The 7,935-nt window shown below is 42.0% G+C and overlaps 1 protein-coding gene across 4 annotated transcripts in view; it reads left to right on the top strand.

Moving 5' to 3' along the window:
- The first annotated feature begins 287 nt into the window (after positions 1-287).
- The window catches only part of CDKAL1 (CDKAL1 threonylcarbamoyladenosine tRNA methylthiotransferase), a 551,454-nt gene continuing 543,806 nt past the window's right edge, over positions 288-7,935 (top strand). For 2 of the 4 annotated variants that reach the window (XM_087820618.1, XM_087820616.1), the window contains exons 1-3: positions 288-355; positions 890-1,090; positions 1,170-1,213. The gene's annotated coding sequence lies outside the window, so the exon portion shown is untranslated. The remainder of the gene's footprint in view (positions 356-889; positions 1,091-1,169; positions 1,214-7,935) is intronic. The other 2 variants (XM_087820619.1, XM_087820617.1) reach the window with 1 other exon arrangement.

The raw sequence follows: 7,935 nt of genomic DNA, 5'->3' as shown, positions 1-7,935 counted from the left end.
CAAACTTCCGGTTTCCTCTTCGGCAAAAGAAGATATAATAATAAAAAAGTCGGGAGAAGACGCTCACGTGAAGCCCTTACCTTAACACAGTGACTGACACATAGCTCAGAAGGTGGCTATGAGGCGATCCTAAGGACCTGACGCCTTGGGGGTGTACTTCTGCCTCCGCCACCCAAGGGAACGGAAGCGTGATCCCTACCGCCTCGGACTGAACCGGAAGGCGCGCTCGGGCAAGGACGCGGTTTGGGCTCTCCGGGCCACCGTCGCCGCGCATGCGCACGTGAGCGTGGCGGGACGTCGGTGTCATGGCGAGCTCCATCTGAACTCGGACATCGGCGGGTCCCACGTCGGGCTGGTTGGTTATTTCCCGACTTCTGGGTTAAAGGTGGCGGGTGGGTCCCCATGGGGCAGAGTGTGGCCGGAGCTCTTCTTATGTCGGAGCCTTGAGTCCCCCAATGTCCGTCTTTCGCGGGTGGTTTGATGGTCTGTTTCGCAGTTAAAAGGGGTCTTGCCCGCTGGGATAGGGGAACAGGGAGAGCTGGCAGCGCTGCCAAAAGTGAGGGCAGGGTCGTTGGCCTCCGGTGCTGCAGGGCTGTGGGGAGCATCCAGGACCTCGTTCCTTGCGGTCAAGATCCACTTCAGCCGGCCTCCCGCGTTCTGCGCTGGTGAATTAGTAGGACGGGACGAGGCTGTCGCAGGCACTTAGCTTTCACAGAGCTGTGTCTCGTTAAGAATTTAAACCGAAGTTAGTCATCAGAGCAGGCGGCCTGTGTGTTCCCTTCTCTTTCCCGTTTGCTCATAAAGTCAGTCTGAATCTCGGAGCCACACGCGTCTTTCGGTTGGAAGGTGGTCTGGATGCCTCCTTCATTGCTTTATTCCTGTTTTGTAGCTGTTGGTATTAATTGCATCACGCAGACGCGTTATGGTGCCGGAGAGTGTTTACTACTGTGGGCAGACGCTGGATCTCGGCCCGGGCGCACGTGGCAGATGTCAACACACCTGCCCTAATCAGCAAGAAGCTGGAAGTAGTATGGAGCATAATTAACCTTGCTGTAGGAGACAGTCTGTGAGGGACGCTAATCTCTTTTAGGTAAATTTAAAGAGTCCTTACTCTGGTTTCGCGGACTTGTTGGGAGCTTGCTTTTTCTAATTAGTTTTTTATTTTCCAGACTCATCTTTCAAGAGGATTTGAGACTAATTGCAGATAATCAAGGTACTCATTTATTTTAAACCTTTCGTGGTTGAGTGACCTGCTACAGGTTATAATGTGCAAAAAGATAGCTTAAGTTCTTAGTAGTTTTGTCACCATCATTGTATGGAAATGCTGTGATCTCCATATCACTAAGAAACATTTTCATTCATTTTACTTAATCTTTCATCTGTGTTAAGTTGCACTGATTGTGCCCACTTCTTTGCCGTGCTCTCTGCCTTTGCCTTCTATGGTCACCTGACTTGCTCCTTTCTGGTGGCTTCTTCTTGGTTTCCATTAAAAGCTGATTCTCTTCTATTTGGCAGTTAAATTTGGCATTTCTCAAGAAGAGGTCCTGTACCCTTTTCTCTTCGCTGTTCTCTCTCTCTGGGTGTTCTAATCCACAGTGTTATTCTCTGCCTTTTTGATTCCAGTCATTCTTGTGGGTGTGAAGTGATATCTCAGGGTTTTGATTTGCATTTCCCTAATAGCTCATGATGTTGACATCTCTTCATGTGCTTATTGGCCATTTGTGTATCTTCGTTGGAGAAATGTCTGTTCAAATCCTTTGCCCATATTTTACACTGGTTTATTTGTCTTTCTGTTGTTAAGTTGTGTTTTTTTACTGTATCCTGATACAAGACTTTTTTCAGATGTATGATTTGCAAATCTTTTCTCCCATTGTGTGGAGTTGTCCTTTCATTCTCTTGAAACGTAAAATTTTTTAATTTTGATGAAGTCCAAGCTGTTTTTCCTTTTGTTGCTTGTTCTTTTGGTGTCATAACTAAGAAACCAGTGCTTAATCTAATGTCATGCAGATTTTCACTTACCTTTTTTTTAAAGAGTTTTATAAGCTCTTAAATTTAGGCCTGTGATCCATTTTGTGCTAATTTTTGTATATGATATGAGGTAGGAATGCAACTTCATTCTTTGCATGTGGCTATCTAGTTGTCCGGTATCATTTGTTGAAAAGACTGTTCTTTCCCCCATTGAATTTTTTGGGCACCCTTGTTGAAAGTCAGCTGACTAGGTAATGTATTACTATTATTTTTAATCTTCACCTGAGGACATGCTTATTGATTTGAGAGAGAGGGGAAGGGGGAAAGAGAGAGAGAAAAAGAAACAAAGAAAAAGAAAGAGAAAAAGAAAAAGAAACATTGATCAGCTGCCTTCCTGTGTGCACCCCTACTGGGAATCGAACCCACAACCCAGGTATGTGCCCTGACCTGGAATACGAACCCACAACCTTTAGTGTATGGGACGACACTCCAAACAACTGATCCACACCGGTCAGGGCTAGGTAATGTATTTTTCACAAGCATGCTAGATGGTTTTTATGAACAAATAACTCTGTGACAGTGTTTCTCAAACTTTAGTAGACATCAAAATCATCTGGAAGGCTTGTTAAAGCTTGCTGGGTTTACTTAGAACATCTGATCCAGTAGGTCTAGAGTATGGCCCAAGACTTTTCATTTTTTACCAGTTCCCCAGTGATTCTGATTGTGCTGGTCTGGAAACTGCTGTATGAAAACTACTGGTGTAGGACTTTGTTTCACAACTGTGGCTACACACATGAGAATTATTGGAAAATTTTAAAAAATATCGATGGCCAGGCTCTGTTCCCAGAGATTGATTCAAGTGCTGTGGGGCTCAGTTTGTAATTTTCAAAAGCTCAGGTGAATACAAGGAGCACTCAAGACTGAGAACCTCTGCTACAGGAGAATTGTGGTTCTCAATCAGGGTGCTCATTGGAGTTACCTGGGCAGGTTTTACGTTTGCAGTCCTAAATTCCACTCTTGGAGATTCTAGTTCAGGATGGGACCTGGGCATTTGATATTATAAAAGCTCTCCTAATAAATCACCTATGTAGGTTACAGTACTCTAGGATGTTGTAGTCTCTCTACTTTTAAAAAAATTTTTATTTCTTTTTAATCCTCACCCAAGGATCTGTTTTAGAGAGGGAGAAAGGGTGTGTGAGAGAGAGAGACATTGATGTAAGAGAGAAACATCGATCAATTGTCTTCCATATTCACCCCAACTGAGGATCGAATCCGCAGCCTAGGTATGTGTCCTGACGGGGAATCAAACTTGCAGCTTTTTTGGTATACGGGACGACACTCCAACCAACTGAGCCACCTGCTGGGCTTGTCTTCTTTTTATCGTTTTCAACATCTCTCTTTTCTCTGACTCTGTTTTTATTACTTTTATCAAACTTGATTTCCTCTACTTTTGTGGAAAAACTTGTATATGATCCTCTGTTTCATTTAATTTTTATTTTGCATTTCTTTTATTCTCAAATTTTCATTTCTTTATTATTTCAAAATTTCTAGAGGCTGACAATTTCTTCTACCTTTTGTTGGAAGTAAAAGCTTCAGTATTATTGGTGAGGGAGATTGTTCAGGTGTATGATATGCATTTCTAGAGTGCATTTTTAGAAATGAAGTTGTTGGGTTAAGGGACATATGTGTTTTAAAGTTTGAAATGTACTTCTAGACTGTCCTCCAGAAAGGATATGCCAGTTTTACCATGCTTTCAGCTAACAGTCTTTTTATCAGTAGGATGAAAAATAATTGATGTTTAAACACTTGCTATTAGTGTGTTTGAGCATTCTTTCCTGTGCTTATTAGCTATTTGCATTTCTTAAAGTGAGTTGCATGTTTTTCCTTTGCCCATTTTTTTCTGGAATGTGTTTATATCGTAGGGTCAGATTAGACTCTTGCATTGCTTATGCTTTGGCAATGAAGCAGAGCCATAGTGGGGAGAGCTTGGTGTTGAGAGAAGGCCTAGGTTCTAATTCTAGCTCTATCAGTGTACAAATTTTTTTTAGCTTTTCTGGACTTCAGTAAAATAAGAGGCTTAGCAATGTTCCCTACTTCTCTAACTTTGTGATATCGTATGTGAGCTGCAGCGGACTCTTCTTATCTCTCTTCTTCCATTCTATTTTCCTTCTTTTGTTTATGGGATGTTAAAATTGTATAATGTAAAAAAGATGGCTTTTCTTTTGTTGTTGTTAATCCTCACCTGGGGATATTTTTTCCATTGATTTTTAGAGAAAGTAGAAGGGAGGGAGGGGTGGGAAGAGAGGGAGGGAAGGGGAGAGAGAAGGAGGGAGAGGAAGAGACATCGATGTGAGAGAGACATATCTATTGATTGCTTCCCGCATGTGCCCCGACCAGGGCCAGGGACCCAACCTGCAACCCAGGTACATGCCCTTGACCGGGAATTAAACCCATTACCCTTCGGTGCATGGGTAGACGCTGTAACCGCTGAGCATCACTGGCCAGGGCAAAAAGATGACTTTTAATATGTCATTCAATTCATAGTCCTTCAGTAGCTCTTCAGTAATATTTAAAGACACTACCTGGTCTTAGACTTCTATACTTATTTTTATTTCTTAGGATAATAGTGATGGAAGAAACCCTAGGGATTAAGTATTTACTTCAAGTTTTCTCCAAGAGTAAGAATTTTCTCCTTTTTTATAAAAAGGTTAGCTAAATTTAGCTTAAATGAGCATTTCATTCATTCATTCCGTCAGTCATCAACAAGTACTATGTGTCTGCTATGTGCTAGGCATTGATATAGATGTGGATATAGTGATGAAAAGAGATGATGCCTTTGTCCTGTGGAGCTTACACTGTAATGAGAAACACAGATACAACTGTGTATATGGTATCAGGTAGGTTAGTTCTATGAAGAAAAATGAAGCATAACACAGAGTTAGAGGTTAGTAAGAGTGTGTGGGGAAAGCTGGGTCAGTGTGTAGTTATTTTATTTTTAAAAAATATATCTTTATTGATTTCAGAGAAAGGAAGGGAGAGCGAGAGAGATAGAAACATCAATGATGAGAGTCATTAATTGGCTGCCCCCTGCACGCCCCCTACTGGGGATCGAGCCCGAAACCTGGGCATGTGCCCTGACCTGGAATTGAACCACGATCTCCTGGATCATAGGTTGATGCTCAACCGCTGAGCCATGTCGGCTGGGCATTATGTGGTTATTTTAGACATGGTGGTTAGGAAAGGTCTCCCTATGGAGGTGTCATTTGAATAGATAAGTGGGCAGCAAGCCACACAGATATCTGGGGATGATATTCCAGGCAGAGGAATAGCAATTGTGAAGGCCCCTGAGTCAGAAACTAGTTTTTCCTACTCAGAGAATATCTAAAAGGTTAGTACTGTTGGTACAGAGTGGGAGGTGGCAGAGGGAATAGCTAGGGGCCATACTTTGTTAGACTGGGTAGTCTACAGTAAAAAATATTTATTGAGAACATGCAATATGCTAGACATAGTTCTAGTCTTCGCCTGGGATAAAACAGTGAACAAAACACCCAAAGGTCTTTACCCTCATAGAGTATATTCTAGTAGAAGGAGATAGATAGTAACAAAATAATGAAAACATCTAAGCAGGTGATGAAGTGCCATGGTAAGGAAACAAGGTGGGGATAGGGATAGGAAGTATATGTGTATGTAGTGAAGTGGGAGTTGCTCAGAAAGGCCTCACTGGTGACATTTGAACAGTTCTGAAGGACTTGAAGATGTTCCAGGCAAGAATAAGATCCCGAGATGAGTGTGTACCTGGGAGGTATGATGTGGCAAGGCAGCCCCTGTGGCTGAGTGCAGTGATGGGGACAGTGGCAGGCAGCAAGGTCAGAGAGATAACAGGTAGTTGATTACATATGTCCTTGCAGATTTGGGTAGTGATTTTAGCTTTTTATTCTGAGGTGGAGGACATTGGAAAGTTTTGATCAGAAGTTTGAGATGAACTTAGGTTTTAAAGGGGTCCCTGACTTCTATGATGAAATGTCCTTTGGGAATTAAGGATAGAAGCAGGGAGACTGTCAATAATCTAGGCAAGAGGTGATGTTGGTTTGGACCAAGAATGTAACAGTGAGTAGGGTGAGAAATAGTCAGATTCTGAATATATTTTGAAGATAGAGCTAACAGGGTTTTGTTGGTGTGTTGGATTAGAGAGAGGGTTCCAGGATTTTTGGCTTGAGCAGTTAGAAGATTGGGATTGCCTTTAAATGAGATGAGGAAAATTGTGGAAGGATCTGGTGTAGTGTTTGGTGGTGGTTATGTATGGGGTAAGGAGGGGAGAAGATCAAAAGTTCTCTTTTCGACTTTTTAAGTTTGAAATAACTATTAGGGTGTTGAATAGTTGGACATGTGAGTCTGAAGTTCAGAGGAGGACTGGGACCAGTTATATAAGCATATAGTTGGTATTTCAAGGCCATGGGATCAGATGAGAACAGGATATATCTGTAACTAGAGAAGAGAAGAGGTCCTGTAACAGAGCTGTGGGGCCATCCCAATGGTGAGAACTTGAAGATGAGGAAGAGCCAGCAAAGGAGACTTGGGGAGTCTCCTTGAGGTAGGAGTTTGAGAACTCCAAGAGTGTGGTGTCCTACAGATGAGGTCATATAAGATGACTGAGAGTTGTATATGTTGTTGGAAGTCATTGAAATCATGACAGACAATTTTGGTGGAGTGGTGGGAGTGAAAGCCTGACTCATGTGAGAATGGGAGGGGGAGATTGTAGATTGTAAGTGTAGATAGCTTTTGCAAGGAGTTTTTTTTTTAAAGGAGAGAAATGTGATGGAGACAGTAAATGGAGGAAGTTTTTGTTTTTTAAATGGGAGAAATAATAGTATGTTTATATCCAGATAGTAATGATTCAGTAGGGAGACAAGTAGTGAAGATGCAGGAAGAGGGAGCATTGCTGGAATTCTTTGCTTGAGTAGGTCAGAGTACAAGGATTGTTCTTAGGGAGGTGGACAGTTATTCATAGTAACAGATTGGTAGGCTGAGTATATGGGCAAAGAACCACTTATGGGTAAACGAAGGAAGTCATCCATCTGTGCAGAATATGGGAGGGCATCTCAGGTCGTCTTCATTCAAGCTTTCTGTTTTCAATACCATCTTTACCCTTATTAAGAGGAGACCCATGAGAAATTAATTTTCAGAAAATTTCTAAGATAAATGAGTTTGTTTCTTTACTGCATGCAGTTCTTCACAGTCTTTGCTGTGCAAATGCATGTTGGGAATCTATAAAGAGGCATAATTTCCTAAATTAATTTGACCACAGAACCATTTTTTCACTGATGGTTAATATCTCAAATAGAACCCGTTTGAGAAAGACTGACTTAATTCATTTCACCTTACCTAGTTTGTTGAGTTGTCCAGGGCTCTTTTTTGCAAGAGCAGAAAACCCACCTCAAACTAATTTAAGCCACAGAGGAAATTGATTAGCTTACATGAATGGGCAGAGTAGGGCAGCATTGGTGGAATCCAGGTGCTCAAATAATGACAGTGTGGGTCTTTATCTCTTCAGCTCTTACTAGTTTTCATTCCTTAGGTAGCCTTCTGCCCTGTGACAGGCAAGTTGGTCTCTGGTATCATCAAGTTGACATCCTTCCAACTTAGCTACTTCAATGAAAAGAGAAGCCATCTCTCACATTAGCTCTGGCACAGAAATCCTCATGATTATTCTCATTGGCAGGGCTTGTCATATCCAACCATGAACCAATCACTGTGGCCAGGAGAATGGGTTACTCTGGCAGGCTTGGGACATGTGCCCCATTCTTGTGTCTCGGGGAGGAGGCCTGTTACTGACAGTCCCTCCATGATCATGTGGCATGTATGTTAATTCTAATTTAGCAAGTCCTTGATTGATTGCCATGTGGGTTATTTGTAATCTTTTGCTCTTACTAATAATGAAAATCTAGTTGAGGTTTGAACACAAGTTTG

The sequence above is a fragment of the Miniopterus natalensis genome, chromosome 9 (assembly GCF_054644295.1).
Source record: "Miniopterus natalensis isolate mMinNat1 chromosome 9, mMinNat1.hap1, whole genome shotgun sequence".
NCBI lineage: Eukaryota > Metazoa > Chordata > Mammalia > Chiroptera > Miniopteridae > Miniopterus > Miniopterus natalensis.
This window is presented reverse-complemented; position numbering and strand designations above follow the sequence as displayed.